Here is a 16969-nt window from a genome sequence, read left to right as displayed (position 1 = left end):
CCGGCCACTTGGTCTCGGCTTGCGCCCGGGAACACTGGGCGGGCGGGAGCAGGGCCGGGGAGGGGGACCCGGAGACCTGGTGGCTTGGGCACCGGTCTCCCTACTTTGCTGACCCGCCAGCCTGCAGCATCCGGGAGCAGGGCGAGCAGGAGGGGGGAAGTAGAGAACCGAGGCTGCCCAGGAGGAGTCACCGCCCAGTGGGAGAACGGACTGGACCCCGCGCACTCCACCCTTATCCCGCTTGCCCAGTACTGCTCAGGAATTCGCACTTCTGAACTAAAACTGCACCCTTCCCCTACCCCGCCCCCCCAAGCAAGCAGCTTATGAACAGCTTCCTTTATCTAATTAGCACCCTGGGCCGTTGCCATCTTCCAGTAATGCCCCCACCTTTTCCCGTCTTCCTTATGTGACAGCTGCGTTCCACCTCCACCCGGTCCCTCTGTCTTTGTGTCTATGACCACGTCTCTCTGCCTCCCTCTCTCCGTGTGCGTCTCTCACTGTATGTCCTGGTACCTAGTGGTAGCAAATTTCCTGTGGGTAAAAATCACTCTTGTATTTAATGAACGGGGACACTGTTGTTGAACATGTTTTGCATTTGCCTGGGACTCACAGCCACGACTGGAATGTGTATTATATATGACCAGCCCTTTCCTTATTAATGTTTCACTTCCACCTTTGAGGACCACTCAGGGGATGGGGTCCCTGGAGCCTGTGGGGTCTTATCCAGATCATTAGCCTTCAGAGAAGCAGTGCATGGTCTTGATGCAGGTGGTCCTGCCCAGGAGTCCTAGGGTCCTGAAACTGACAGGTCCCTAAACTGGGAGGAAACCTACAGATGGAAAATGGCTCAGAGAGCTGAAGCTTTTAACTAAAGTTTTCCATCTAGTAGCTGGAACTACTGACTAGGTGGACTGTAATTACACTTGGGTGATTATTAGATTTTTTGTTACTGGACCCTAACCCATCTTTCCCAAATTCTGATATTTCCTTTTATTATGGGACAGCCTATGGGATCCCCAGGGGATGGGAGCTCCAGTGCTTGTTTTGACTGTGGTGTATTCAGTGTGTGTAGCTACATCTCTTGGTCATATGGTGGCCCTTAAGGAGAGAGGGGCCTAGAAGGAATATGGGGGGGGTGGTTAACGTAAATAAAAGCAAAGTGGGCAAACACATCCTTAACTTCAGGCAGGGCAAGGAACACTTCAAGCATCTTCTGTGTGTGGATTTTCAAAGTGTGTATGCATGGAAATGGGAAGGTGAAGACTTCTCACTGATTTTGGTAGGCACCCATTTCCAGTTTTCCCTCTGGAGGGGAAGGAGCTGAAGGCACTGAAGCAGAGAGGTTGCGTAAGTTGCCTACCATCACGCAGCTAGTGAGGGGTGGTGCAGGATCCCAAACCAGGCAGTCTGGCTCCCGAGCCCTTGTTCACCCTGTATGTAACTGCTCTACTGAGCTGCTTCGATGTGGATACTTGTTCTTAAATGCAGGGAAAAGGAGATTCCCAACACACCTTTGTTTTTGTAGACAGGAGTTTCTCAAGGGAAGTTCTTAAAGTTCTTGCTGTTGGAGATGATGCAAGTGAAACATCTCTGTTACCAAGCTTTAGGGTGGCTGTTCTCAAAGTATGGCGCTCAGACCTGCAGTGTCCTCGTCACCGGGGAGCTTGTTAGAAATGCAAATTGCCCCGCACTCATTCTAAACCAATTTTGTAAAATTAGAAACTCTGGGGATGGTGTTTAAACAAGTGCTCCAGGTGATTCTGATGGAAGGTTGAGGCTGGCTACTGCTTCAAGCCACTCCTCCCATTGGCATTGTTATTTCAGTATTAACTTTTAAAAAGGGGTTAGATGTTGACCATGATTACCATCTGTCTGTAAAGTCTGGGGTACCTTAGTGATTTCCTTGTGCCCCCCTCTCACTGCCCCGGGAAAGCTGAAATGAGCCCAGCCAGCAAGTGCTGCCCAGAGATGAGGCCCATTTTGTAGAGAAAAACTGAGTTTTCATCTTTTCATTGGGTATTTGCTTTTCTCAAATTTCATCTGTTTTCTAAACTTGTAAATGATGCCAGTAACTAGCTTACTGACTTTTATACGAATGACCTTGTAACCGAAAGTGGGGTCGGGCTGCTCGCTGCTCAGAAACCAATAAAGAGGCAAGGTTGGTGGAAAGGAAAGTTTGCTTTATTTTGGATGCTGTCATGGGGGTTGGGGGGGAGGGCGGATGCCTGTCCAAAGGCCGACTCCCCCCTCCCCACCCCGACATTCAGTGGGCAAGAGCTTTTGTAGACGGAGGGAGGGGCCTACATGCAGAAACAGCACAGTCAGCTCTGACGGTCATCTTGAAATTGGTCACTGGTGGTCTGACCGGCGTCATCTTGATTGTTTTAAGGACAGTTAGTCTTCAGTCCCAGGGTCGGTTTGTTCCCATTTCTTCGAGGCCAGTTCTCGGAATTGTGGCAGCTTATGTCATGGCTACAGCCTGGTCATCATGTAGTTAACCTCTTCTACCTGGTGAGGGTTTCAGTATCTATAAGACAGCTCACAGGTTACAGCTCAGAATATGATCTTAGCCCTTGAGGAGGCACTAAAGGTCCTTGAATTTGCTTACTGACTAAACTGTTGTTTTGTCCTGGTTGACTGTTTTCCTTTGCTTTTGTATTTTCTCACTTTTCTGATTAAACTTATGCTTTGGCTAAAGTTTTTCCACAGACAAAAGGCGGGCAGAGGACACGGGGGGAAGGACCATAGGGTCCTGCTCCATTTCAGCTTCACTGGGGTTTTAGTGTTTTCACAGCTCAGTTTGGACTTAAGGTCTAAGAGGAGTCATACATTATGGCTAGTGGTAATTGTGAACTTTAGAAAAGAATATATATTTTTCTATTTCTGTAAGAAATTTAAAACTATAGAAGAAGAAAGGAATAAGGATTTCTTTCTGTTAGCCAAGTACACTTGCTGATATTTTGGTTGTTTCTTAGTCTTTCCCCTAGAAATCTTTACGCACATCTGCACACAGCCACATCTTTTCTATAAAACGAAACAATTTTGAATCCTGAATCCTTCTTAATTTTCTGTGGTTTACATTTATTTATGGGCATTACATAATCTTTGAAACATGGTATTGCAATTTATGCAGTCTTTCATTTTTGTTTAACACAGTTTATTTCTAATTATGATGTGATGCATATCCATGACCATGTACTTTGGTGCATTTTTCCTTTTTCTGTATTCCTAGAAGTAGACTAACTGGTGAAAGGCCAAATTGTTTTCCATCAGGTTTGGATAGAGTTGCCCTCATAATAGCTGTTTGTGTGCTTATTTCATTGTCAACTTTGAGTGCCTGAATTACATTTTTTCTCAGTCTAAAGTCTAAAATATCAGACAGTTTTAATTTGAATTTATTTGATTTATAGAGATGGAAGTTTTTGTGTATATTGACCATCTATTTGTCATTTTTGAATTGTCTCTTAATGGGTTTTTTCCTATGAGGCATTTATATTTTTGAAATAACTTGCAGTAGAGCTTATAATATTTTGCCAGATTTTCATTTGTATTGTAATTTAGTTTAGAGGTTTTAAATTATATATCATTAATTATACTGAGCTTTTTTTTTCTCCTGTTGCTTTTGTACTGTGTCTTTTTTAAGATCCCAGCATCATCTAAATCTCCGTAAGCATTTTATTGTAGCTCTTTTATCATTCCTTATCTAACAATAAAGGCAGCTAGAAATTCTTATAGTATTTGATATAAGCTAGGCTCCGTTTTTTCTGAAACATCCCATTTCCCCATCATGGATTATTGACTAATTCTTCCTTTCCCCCGTCATTGAAAGTAAGGGGCACAGTTTATAACTGTGTCCAGCTGGGTACTAGATTGTCCAGTCTGCTGAGACTCTCCTTGGTTATGTCCCCACTGTCCTGCACTGCAGGCCTCTGGGGTGTGCTCTGCACTTCTCTCCCACCCTCATCTCGGAGGCCAGCAGGTTGGGGGTTAGTGCAGGACCTGTCCCAAGAGGTGAGGGTTGAACGGTGTCTTGGGCCAGATGCACTTGGCCCATCAGGGAGTGGTTAAATCCTGGCTCTCCTGATGCTGGCCACACCTCAGTCAGTGAACTGTCACCTTGCAAAGGGAATGCAGTTGTGGAAACTGCCACTGGTGTGAAGACAAACTCTCTGGAGACTCTTGTCTCAGAAAGATGATGACATAAGGGGGAATGCAAACTGGCTGAGTGCTGTGATGTTTTAGAGAGGTTGGTCCTGTTAGGCCCTCTGTAACTAGTGATCATGAATGCATAGAAATGTTTAATTTCAAACTAGGATTCTTTGCACTATTTTCAGAATACCACTTGTATTAATCTTGTTCTTCGTTAACAGTCAGAAATCCAAATGATGTAGATGGAGACTGGGTGAGCTTTCAAGGGCATTTTCTCTGGCCTTGACCTCTTCCCCTTTCCTAACCATTTAGTTTGATGAGTTTTGGTAATTTTATACAATAACTACAGCCCCAAGCAAATGTAGAACAGCCTGAAGGTGTATTATAATTTTCTACTGTGTCTTTATGACAAAATAAACAGTGTAACAAGTTTATCTCCTGTAGTTTATTCTTGGTTTTTTGGGTCTTTATAGTCCTGCATCTGGTCAGCCTGAGAGGTGTCAACTAGTGTCCACTCAGAGGTGTCAAGTGGTTAATTTGCCTTTCTGAGTCTTCCGGGGTCCCCAGATCTTGTTAACTCCCTTCCTTTGGTTGACCTGAAACAAATAGACTGTCAGATATTTCTCCAGGAAAATGGGTTTATTCGGGATCAGCAGAGAATTGCAATTCAAGGTCTGCCACCATGGAGTCACGTGCAAGTCCCCAAAGGGCAAGGGAAGAAGAACTCTTACATGTAGCAAAAGGAAGTTGGGAGGGCTGTAGAAAAGAGTTTTTCACTGGCTGAGTCTTTGCTGGGAAAGAAGAGGAGTCTGTCTTCTTCCCAACAGGCTCTACTATTGTTGTGATGTCATCTATCAAAGTTGTCAGAGGCTTTCTGCTGGGCCCACATGGGGTTACTCAAGAGCGCTGTCGTGGCGAAGGCTGCTCTTTGTTTCGTGGAACTTTGTCCTGTTCAGAGCATCGCTGATCCTCTCAGTTGATCCCTCAGCAGCCTTGGGAGGTGTCATCTCCATGTGTTCTCCCCATTTGCCAGAGGCCAATACTGAGACATTATGTGGCTAGTCCAAGGTCATAACACCAGAAAGTGGCAAAGTCTAGACTCTAACACAGGAAGATTTCTACCTGAGGCACATGGAGTGGAATTTTTTTTTCTCATTTAATTAAAAAAAAATAGTGGTGAAATGCACACAACATGAAATTTACCATCTGAACTATTTTTAAGCATTTGGTCCAGTGTTATATATATTCACATCATAGTGCAATCAATTTCCAGAACTCTTTTCATCCTGCCTTAGTGTCATTAAACACTAACTCCCCACTCTCCTTCCTTCCCGCCCCTGGCAACCACAGTGCCACTTTGTTTCTCTCTAAATTTGACTGCTCTGAGTACCTTCATGTAAGTAGAATCATACAGTTTCTGTCCTTTGTGACTACACCATTTTACATCCCCACCATCAGTGTGCAGGGGTTCCAGTTTCTCCACGTCCTTGCCAAACCTTCTTTTCTCCTTTTTTTCCTCCCATAGTAGCCCTCCTAATATGTGTGAAGTGGTATCACTGTGGTTTTGATTTGCATTTCCCTAACTATTATTGATTTTGAGCATCTTTTCCTGTGCAAGCAGAATTTTAAAGAGGGCCTTTCAGGGTAAGGCCTAGTGTTAATTCCCTGAGTGTTCTCTGTAGGAAATAACTGTAAGATACATGGCCCAACACGTTTCAAACCTGTTTATTGGTAAAGCTCACAGATTTATACTTTTGTTTTGGAAGTAAATTGAGACCTAGAGATATTAAGGGTCATGGAGATGCTGAACTGGAGTGGAGAAGGAGATTGGGGGGACAGTTGAGGCCCTGGGGCCTCAGTACCACTGCTGGGACTAGAAACCAGTCTTCTGACTCCTGGACTGGGGTGCTTTAGAGGTGCCAACCGACCAGGGTTAGCAAAATCTGAAGCTCAGTCTCTCTTATTGCTTCTTTAATAATTCATAGGCATTCACTTATTCAACAAATGATTCTTGAGCATCTCCTCTGTATCTATATTATGCTGGGAATGACACAATAAATAAGAGGATAGTGATCTCTGCCTTCATGGGTGGCTATTGTCTGGCCTTGGAAATTTCCTTACCCTGTAAAATCAGTAAAATGGTGTTAATCTTTGGGATACCTCTGCATATTAAATCATTTAAATAATGCATAATGGATTTGAATAGGTTTTGGGGGCGATCCTCTGTACAGTTGTTTTTTCCTTTTATAATTAATAAGTAATTTGCAGAGAGATAATTTGATATTATGTCAATATTGTGCCCCACATCAAAGTTTCACCCATTAGCTTTTTCTTCAGTGGATAATTTTCTGCGTCCATTGTTCCTTCTGTATTTCTTTGCATTTAATTATACAAGATATTTCCTTTCTCTCCTGTTTATGGAGCAGTAAAAATTCATGGATTCTTTTATTTTTTAATTAAAAAATTTTTTTTCTAATTAATTTTGGCTGTGTTGGGTCTTCGTTGCTGTGCACAGGCTTTCTCTAGTTGCGGCGAGCGGGGGCTTCTCTTTGTTGTGGTGCGCAGGCCTCTCACTGCAGTGGCTTCTCTTGTTGCGGAGCATGGGCTGTAGGCATGCAGGCTTCAGTAGTTGTGGCACGCGGGTTCAGTAGTTGTGGCTTGCGGGCTCTAGAGTGCAGGCTCAGTAGTTGTGGCGCACGGGCTTAGTTGCTCCACGGCATGTGGGGTCTTCCTGGACCAGGGCTCGAACCCGTGTCCCCTGCATTGGCAGGTGGATTCTTAACCACTGCACCACCAGGGAAGTCCCTGTTATCTAATGGGTTATAATTTTTCATGGTAGGTGTAGGGCCATTGATAAAGGTGAAGTGTAGGGCCATTGATAAAGGTGAAGAGTGCTAGGTACTGTTGCTTCCTTGCAGCGCCCAGAGTCTTGGAATATTACCTGTATGTAAACACACATACAGGCATGGCTATCCTGAGTGCCTGTGGGTAACATGAGGGAAGACAGCTCGGGAACCCACCTACAGAGCGCAAGTGAGGAGTGGTGGCCAGGTGAACTCACTAGGTATTACCACGTGCACTTTTGTTGGCAGGATCTGATCCCTTTATTTTTTTTGAAGAAGGACTTAGTATCTTTTTTAATTGAAGTATAGTTGATTTACAATATTGTGTTAGTTTCAGGTATATAGCAAAGATTCAGTTATGCATATATATTTTTTTCAGATTCTTTTCCATTATAGGTTATTACAAGATATTGAGTACAGTTCCGTATACAGTAGGTCCTTGCTGTTTATCTATTTTATATATAGTAGTGTGTATCTGTTAATCCCAAACTCCTAATTTACCTCTCCCCCAGTTTCCCCTTTGGTAACCATAAGTTTCTTTTCTATATCTGTGACTCTACTTGTTTTGTAAATAAGGTCACTTGCATCATAGTTTAGATTACACATGTAAGTGATATCATATGGTATTTGTCTTTCCCTGCCTGACTTATTTCACTTAGTATGATCTCTAGTTCCATCCATGTTGCTGCAAATGGCATTATTTTATTTTTTTATGGCTGAGTAATCCATTGTATATATATACCACATCTTCTTTATCCATTCATTTATCGACGGACATTTAGGTTGTTTCCACGTCTTGGCTATTGTAAATAGTGTTGCTATGATCATCGGGGTGCATGTATCTTTTTGAATTAGAGTTTCCGTCTTTTCCGGATATATGCCCAGGAGTGGTATTGCTGGATCATATGGTAACTCTATTTTTAGTTTTTTGGGGGTTTTTTTGCGGTATGCGGGCCTCTCACTGTTGTGGCCTCTCCCGTTGCAGAGCACAGGCTCTGGACACACAGGCTTAGTGGTCATGGCTCACAGGCCCAGCCGCTCCGCGGCATGTGGGATCCTCCCGGACCGGGTCACAAACCTGTGACCCTTGCATCAGCAGGCGGACTCTCAACCACTGCGCCACCAGGGAAGCCCATATTTTTAGTTTCTTAAGGAACCTCCGTGCTGTTTTCCATACTGGCTGTACCCATTTACATTCCCACCAACAGTATAGGAGGGTTCTCTTTTCTCCGCACCCTCTCCAGCATTTATTATTTGTAGACGTTTTGATCATGGCCTTTCTGACCGGTGTGAGGTGATACCTCACTGTAGTTTTGATTTACATTTCTCTAATAGTGATATTGAGCTTCTTTTCATGTGCCTGTTGGCCAATGTATGTCTTTTTTGGAGAAATGTCTATTTAGGTCTTCTGCCCATTTTTTGATTGGGTTGTTTTTCTTATACTGAGCTATACGAGCTGTTTGTATATTTTGGAAATTAATACTTTGTTGGTCAAAACGTCATTTGCAAATATGCTCTCCTAGTCCATAGGTTTTCTTTCATTTTGTTTGTTGTTTCCTTTGCTGTGCAAAAGCTTTTAAGTTTAATTAGGTCCCATTTGCATATTTTTGGTTTTATTTTCATTACTCTAGGAGGTAGATCAAAAAAAGACATTGCTGCAGTTTATGTCAGAGTGCTGCCTATGTTTTCCTCTAAGAGTTTTATAGTGTCTGGCCTTACTTATGTTTAGGTCTTTAATCCATTTTGAGTTTTGTATGTGGTGTTAGAGAATGTTCTAATTTCATTCTTTTACATGTAGCTGTCCAGATTTCCCAGCACCACTTATTGAAGAGAATGTCTTTTCCCCATTGTATATTTTTGCCTATATTCTTTGTCCTAGATTAACTGACCATGAGTAGTGTGTGGGTTTATTTCAAGACCTGATCCCCCCTTTAAACTACATACAGGCTGGACTTGCCTATTCCATGAGCACTCCATTCTTTGTTTTCTTGTGACCAGGGAACTAACAGTGAGAAAACAGACCACCTACAAATACTCATAGTCAGGGCAGGCTACATATTTTAAAGGGCCCAGTGCAAAATGGAAAAAGCAAGGTTCATTGTTTAGAAATTATTTCAAGATAGCAACAACAGGACACTAACCAAGTATGGTTCAGTTTAACAAATGAGAGACGGTCAGGGTATTACAGAAATATGAGTTACCTAGGATGAGGATTGATCTTAAGGTGGCTTCCTAGAAGAGGTGAAAACTGGGCTGACCCTAGAGAGTGAGGCTATCTCCCCTACATGGACCTTCTTCTCTTTTTTTAGACCACAGGGTATTGAGGAGGATCACTTAGTCATTCTGACTTAAATGTCAGTCACCAAGAGTTTTCTGCCACAGTACATTCTAATTATCTACCTCTGGAGTTGTGACACATGCCATGGGGGGGCATGGAGAGGTACTGTCCAGACCTCCCTTCAAGGACTTGTTGCCCCAGCTGCTGGAAGTGCTGCTAGTGGGCAGTCTTTAGCCATCAGCTCCTCTGGGGGCAGCCTGTATGCAGTGACCCATCAAGGTGGAGGTATAAGGGCCTGGCCATTGGACATGTCAGGAAACCCTGAAGGGCCGTTTTCATTCCAGAGCCCCCATGGGGTCATCTGAAGTCATTGGCCAGTGTTCCAGCTTGATTTCTCCCTCTGCCCTAACTTGTTTCTTCCCTCTCGCTTCTGCAAGTATTGGTCCCAAGGGCACCCCTAATAAACATCGCAACACTAAACTCCATCTGGGTCTGTATCCCAGAGAACCAACTTGCAGCATGTATCAGAAAACATTCTAGTACTTGAGGAGGATTTTTATTTGAAAATTACTGGTTACACATATAACATTTTAGAATCACCAAGTAAAATAAAAAATGGTGGAAACAAGGACTTCGTGGGTAAATGTGGTTACCTTTGGTTTAAAATCCTCAATCTGATGTTGTCTGACCAAAATGAAATTATCTATTAATAACAAAAGAAAACTATTATGTTGAACCACATGAAACTGCCATTTTATAAGTTAAAAAAGGTTAAATGTTAGCAGTTCCACATGGTTCAATCTAATAGAAAAAGTACATTAGCATTTGAAATTTAGAGGACATTATACTTATGAAAGATAAAAGATATAATTGAGTTAAATTAGAAATTACCTAGTACTATGGTTATTGATCAGTGCTAAGCACCAAAACTTGTAGGTTGCAGCTAAGGTGGGTCTTAGGAAACAAAAGTATGCTTTATGTACTTAATTTTTAACTTAATTCTTTTTCTAATATAAGTTTCCAGTTTAAGAATTGAGTAAAAAAATCTCAAAATAAATGAAAAGTTGAAGGAAAGAAAGAATAATATAATGAACTAGAAAATGTTTTAAAAACCAGAAAGGATCAATCAAGCCTTAAAAAGCAAAAAAACACAATTATAGGTGCTGCAGAGTTTAAACATATAAGATATTGTGAATAAGTTTATGTCAGTCAAGTTCAAAACTCACAGGAGATCCACTCCTAGAGAAATAAATTGTACCAAAAATGACTCTATAGAAATAACAAACTGAATAGTCCTAAAATAATTACCAAAAATTAACTAGACATTGATGGTAGCACAACACTGTAAATGTAATTAATGACACTGAATTGTATGCTTAAAAATGGTTATATGGCAAATTTTATGTTATATATATTTTACCACAATAAAAAAAATTAAAAAATAAGATCTTCAGTCTAAAAGACAATCGATCATACATCTGTCCTTCATTATGAAATCCCCTAGAAGGGCTCCTATTTTGAAAAAGTATATTTTCTCTCCCTTCTCTTTTAGAACATATAATATTGTCCTTCTGTATTTTAACTCTATATCTATTTTTTTTTTTTTTCTGGAGAGGGGATGCCTCTTTCTCATACAATGTCACTTAAACTAAGGAATATTTCTTGTTTTTCCTATTAGTTTTCTTTTACTATTTTAACCAGAGGTCTTTGGGTATGGAACCCAGTTCTGTTAACGGAAGTGGTGAGACAAAATGGCAACTTCAAACACTTCAACTAAATAGAATCCCTGATATAATTGGACCAGGGGTATATAATTTGGGGAATAGTAAGAAACACCTGTGACAACTTTGTCTTGCACCTTAGAAAATGTGCTTTGTCTCTGGAGTCTGTCAAGGCACAAAAACTGGGAGACAGCTTTTATTGGTGGCCGGTACCTCTGATTTAGGTAAGAAAAATAATCCTTTTGTAAGAGCTTAGAATCGTTGGGTGAAGTTGGAGAAAATAATCCAAATAAACGAACATCTTGTATGTGTAAATATTTGTTGCTGGTGTAAAGAAAATACAGTGTAGCTTATGCAGAGCAAAAACGATTGGAGAAATGCCTTCAGAATAGACTTGACCTCATGGTAGAATCACGGTGCTGACTTAAAAATTGTTAAGGCTGAGGGCTGTCCATTGGAAGCGTTCATAACCACATGGTCACTGTGAGTAATACCTGTCTATGTCATTTTGAAGTGCACCTGAGGGGAAAAAAGACAGAAACAACATGTTTAAAAGTTTTAAAGTCCTCCTCCCTAAGGCATTGCATTTCTAGGTCCACTTCTTTATGTGAAGCAAATCATATCACTACTGGAGCCACAATTTAAAAAACCAGGGATGTATTTATTCTATGGAGGAAGTAGCCCCATTAAAACCCTCAGTGGGGCTGAGCTTAATACCAAACAACCTGTAGATCCACTTGAGTTCTGATCATTCTGATTCACAGATATGTTTTATCACTATATTAACTTGATAAGCAGAATCATTTTACTGACTCAAAACCTGGAGATATATTAAAAACAGGGTGACAGGCTGGGAAATCTAGTCTGAAAAGGGTTTCTCATTTTCACACATAAAGTGAGCACACCAGATTTGGATGTTAATATCAGGTTGTCATCCCTATATTTTATAAACTCGTACTGACAAGCAGTGAAACACTGGCATATATGTATGAAATATGCTGGCATTTAATTTGTGCAGCAAAGCAGTTATAGGGCCTATAGAAATGTGATCTGTGGATGATGGGTCACAGGAATGAAAAGAGAATCAAAAGCTTTAACAAAGACTCAACCAAGCAACTTCGAAAAAGAAAGATGATACCAAATAATAGGACAGGTCTTTGCCAGGCCTTTGAGTTCTTGAATTCTACCAATTTCTAGCTGAACTGGAAGAAATAAAGGTTTTCTGATAAATGTATAATCAGAACATAAAGGAAATGAAATGCTGTCAAGTTTTTCTGTTCCACAATCATCAGTTTTTAGTAGCTGTAGTGTATCTCAGTTCCTTGACAGATGTGCAGAACAAAATGAAATAATGTCAAGGTTTGTGAGCTGTTATCTCAAAATGTATTTCTTTGAAAGAGGACTTCAGATGTCATTTTTTCCCCCCAAAGAAGAATGTGAAATGTTTTGAGTCTTTATAACAGAAAATGTACCATCTATCTGAGGCTGACTTGTGTCAGGATCTGGGTCGCCTAAACAGGATTATGGATCTGTTTTATAAAACCTGGGACCAAATACATTTGTGGGTGCTGTCAACAAAGTTATCACGAGAGATAATGGACATCACACATGAAATAGAAAAGCACTGAGACACCTACCTTCATATCAAGTGTACTTTCTTTTTCTCTTCTTGCTTGCATACTTGCTACCCGCCTCCAAACAGCACTGAATATGAAATGCTATATATTAAAATGTCTCTTAAGTTAAGCAGAAAAATAAGAAATTCTCCAAGAATGCGTGGACCCCACTGGGTGAAATCTGAGGCTATTTCCATTATAATGCAAGAATTAAAAAAAATAAGGCCTTTGGGGGGAGGCTAATTGCATATCATCTCTCTCCTCCATTTTTTAAAGCTAGCCATATTTTGTGTGGTTATCTATTATGTACTCTCTTGGTGAGGTTATCTATTATGTACTCTCTTGGTGAAACTAAAAACAGCCAAAAGACAAATGGAAATACTTTTAACTTTCTACTGCTTGACGGTCCTCCCAAAATCACCTGGTTCCTTTCCCCATAACTCTTCTCAATGTAATTTTTTAAAAGAAAAAAATTTTTTAAATTAATTTATTTTTGGTTGTGTTGGGTCTTCGTTGCTGCACACAGGCTTTCTCTAGTTGCAGCGAGCAGGGGCTACTCTTTGTTGCAGTGTGCGGGCTTTCTTATTGCAGTTGCTTCTCTTGTTGCGGAGCATGGGCTCTGGGTGCACGGGCTTCAGTAGTTGTGGTACGTAGGCTCAGTAGTTGTGGCACATGGGCTTAGTTGCTCTGTGGCATGTGGGATCTTCCCAGACCAGGGCTCGAACCCGTCTCCCCTGCATTAGCAGGCGGGCTCGTAACCACTGCGCCACCAGGGGAGCCCAGAAAATGTTATTACTAGCACCTTTTAACCAAAATGGCCTTTGCTTCATGGTCTGTAATAATTGAAACCAAATACTGAAAACAAGCTTTCTGTGTATAAAAGCCTTGATTTGACCCTTCTCTTTCTCATGGTGTAGACTGCACTCCGGCTGACAGCAGAAGTGAAAGAAGGTGTCTTTTTCATAGGGTGGGTTATGAAGAGGGTCGAGATGACTGAATGCTTGATAGCAGCAGAGTCCTTGTGTATGAGGGCTGAGCCTGAATGGAGAGGCCCAATCTCACCTCTTTCTCTCTCCTGGAACCACTGCTGACCCTGGAAAAATCACTTAAGCTTTCTGTGCACGGGCTACTGCATTTGTGAAATGAGACAATGACCTACCTCATAGGAACTAAGTGATGGCCACAAACTGCAGGTTTAAAACATGTTGAGCTAAGTGTTGGTTGTGATTATGATGCTGCTCAAGAGACGTGGCCCCTTAGTCCCCGGAAAGTAGCATCAGTCAGATTGAATGATGAAAACAGAACATTTCAGAGGCCCTTTTGTGAATCTTGTAGTTTTATCTTAAAAGAAGCCCAGTTGAGACACATTTGCTCAGTGAGCATGGTAACCTGGGTGGCAGAAAAGTGGTTAAAAAAATTACTCTTTCTAATCTGTGACTTTGAGAAGTTACCTAGGTTCTTCTGCCTCAGTTTCTCCATCTGAGGGATAATAATTCCAGCTCAGAATGGTCGTGAAGATTAAAAGAGATAATGCCAAAAATATTCAATTTATGGTAAGCAGAACATAAGACCAGTGAGTGGTGCGTTTCTTGGCCCTCTTCCCCTTCTCTCAGGCGTGGTTCATTGTAGTTCCTCCAATGTAGGTTAAAACAGTCTAGTACTTAAACTCCAGCTTGTAAATAAAACCACCATCATGGAATTAGATCTTACTAAGAGCAACAGAGCAATAAAAGCTCACCTGCATGGATAAAACCCAGCAGTCAGTGCTTCAATATATGTAGAATTCTGGCTCAAGACTATACGTTCATTCTCCCTGAACTGCATGGCCCTAGTTCGATCCCAGTAACCCTCAAACTCCTCATCTTGAAAGGTCTAACTTTGTGTACATACTGGCAGGTATATTACCAAAGTTAAAGACTGCTGGAGAGTTAGAATTTTTGCTTTTAACTTAACGGAACAATGAATATTCTTTCCCCTTATCCTTTCAGAAATCACCCTGAACAGCAAGGATATTGGGAGATTAAAAAATAAGCCCAATCTTTGATGAAATCAGGAGTCATTTGAAATTCCAAGTGACAAAATATCTGGACAGGCTACATTAAGCAACTGGATCCAGTGGGCTGTGGCATGACAGAGATGGTACGTAAGGGGAGCAGATCATAGCTCTCCGACTAAGGGGCAAATGCCAGTGAGGAATCATATAGAATCAATATCTTTGCCTGAAGCATGTAGATTGGTGAGGTCCTAGGAGAAGAGAGATTTTGAAATGCAAGCACCATTGACTGCCCATCTCTGCAGGCTAGAGAGGAATACAGGCTAAATGAATATGTGTTCTCGATTTCTCTCTCACTTGCTTATTTTTTCTCTCTAGGCCATGTGGAACTTCTGTGTTAAGCACAGAATTCCCTTTAGTCTCAAATGATGCCCTAGCCACAACTATCCCACAGATATATGGTCTAAAAAAACTCAATTCAAAGGTGAGTAATAGGAATAACAGTAATAAAAAAGTAGTATAGGATCTGTAAAATACACAAACAAAAATGAAGACAAGGAGTAAGATGAGCATATGATGGATGAGAAAATACTCACTGAAAAGATGAAAATTATAAAAAAAATATAACAACAAAGAAAATGTAGTAGAACAGTCAACCTGTGTAGTAGAACAGTCAACCTGTGGACATCCAAGAGTACAGGAAAACATGGCACAGCAACAATGATGAAACGAGTTGACAGAGGCTGAAAGTGAAATGGAAGAGAAAAATGAAAACATCAAAGAAATGATCATTCTAAAAGGCAGCATGAAGATTAGTCACTGCTGAAAAAACAACATGAGACATGGAGGATAGGATTGAGAAAGCAAGGCAAATAATTGTAAATTAATGAAAAATTTAAAAGGATTAAGGAGATAATAGCTTTATAAAATAGACAAAGGACAGCAACATATACATTATAGATTGCTGTAAAGAGGAGAGTCTAATCAAGTAAATTCAAAGATGTAATTCAAGCAAATGCTTAGAAATAAAAGACTTGAATCTAGAGGTCAAGAGTGCATGATGTCCTAGGAAAAACTAATGACCTTCAAAATACAGAAAGAATCCTTTAAGAATCCAGGAAAGAAGATCAAGTTTTATCAAATTAGAGCTGCAGCAGGTAAATATTTCATACAGTTAACCCTTGAGCAACATAGAGGTTGGGGCGCTGATCCTCTAGACAGTCTATATAACACTGCAGTCACCCTCCATATCTACAGATTGAACCAACTGTGGATCATGTAGTACTGAGTACAAATTTTTAAAAAGGTGAATACAAGTTAACCTGTGCAGTTCAAACCTGTACTGTTCAAGGGTTAACTATATTTACAATAAGTCAGGGATTCTAACTCCAATGCACTAGATGATATAGAGCCTTGTTTTCAAACTTTTATTTGTACTGCCACCCACAGTAGTAAATACATTTAAATTTACATTGAGTACCAGTACAGATTTCACTGTCTATATTTATCTATCCTGAACGGAATTTAATGAAATATTTACTATTACTAGGAAAGATACATTGCTATTCTTCGTCCATTCCATTCTTTTCTATTTCATTTCTTAAAACATGCTGGTCATGACTGACTAAATGGATTTCACAGGCCCACTAAGGACTCACAACCCAAACTTTAAAAAACAGTATACAAGGAACAAACTTTAGTCAACTAGAGATGCAAAAAGTATCATTTAACACAGGTAAGTAAAATAATAGAGGTTTAAGTATTTTTAAAGATTTGAAGGTAAACAGAAGAAAAAACCATTTAAACACTAAAATTTATTGGTAGAATGGAGAAAAGGTTTATAATGTGGAGTCAATAATAAGGAAATAAAGTATTCCTGGAAGAAATTAAAGCAACACACAAAATAATGAACAAAAAAACAAATTACAGACTACAAAATAAAAGGTTTTAAAAAAGAATACTAAAAGCTGAAAACATAACAGAACTAAGATAAAACATACCCCTAAGGGCTAAGGGCTAAGATTAAATCTCAGAGTTAAACCTAACTATAATACTTGCCATTGCAGGAGACACATCTACAATCTGATATCAAAAGACAATCAAAGACGTATCAGGCAAATGAAAACTGGGGACTTAATTTCAGTTTTGAACCACGTTGGATTCAGGGTCAGAAACATTAAATGAATCAAAGAAAGGCACTTGAGTGTTGTATGAAAGAAGAGAAGGTTAGCACTCCCCTTGACAAGGATGGAAGAGGTCCTTGGGCCTGACAACATGCAAATGGTTAAGGCATTGCCACCTGCTTCAGGGCATCTAATCGTCATTTCTTGTAAATTTAAGAAAACTGAAATCATATCCAGCATCTTTTC

General features: G+C 40.5%; 1 protein-coding gene and 1 non-coding gene across 2 annotated transcripts in view; one reads left to right on the top strand and one right to left on the bottom strand.

Moving 5' to 3' along the window:
• Nucleotides 1-9827: 9827 nt before the first annotated feature.
• LOC112406478 (multidrug resistance-associated protein 4-like) overlaps nt 9828-16969 on the bottom strand; it is a 151837-nt gene continuing 144695 nt past the window's right edge. Inside the window, exon 24 of the mRNA XM_024755259.1 lies at nt 9828-11510. The gene's annotated coding sequence lies outside the window, so the exon portion shown is untranslated. The remainder of the gene's footprint in view (nt 11511-16969) is intronic.
• Nucleotides 16804-16929, top strand: LOC112406498 (U6atac minor spliceosomal RNA). Its single transcript, XR_003004570.1, has one exon. It is a non-coding gene; the product is annotated as a U6atac minor spliceosomal RNA (small nuclear RNA).

The sequence above is a fragment of the Neophocaena asiaeorientalis genome, unplaced genomic scaffold (assembly GCF_003031525.2).
Source record: "Neophocaena asiaeorientalis asiaeorientalis breed wild unplaced genomic scaffold, Neophocaena_asiaeorientalis_V1.1 scaffold141, whole genome shotgun sequence".
Lineage (NCBI taxonomy): Eukaryota > Metazoa > Chordata > Mammalia > Artiodactyla > Phocoenidae > Neophocaena > Neophocaena asiaeorientalis.
This window is presented reverse-complemented; position numbering and strand designations above follow the sequence as displayed.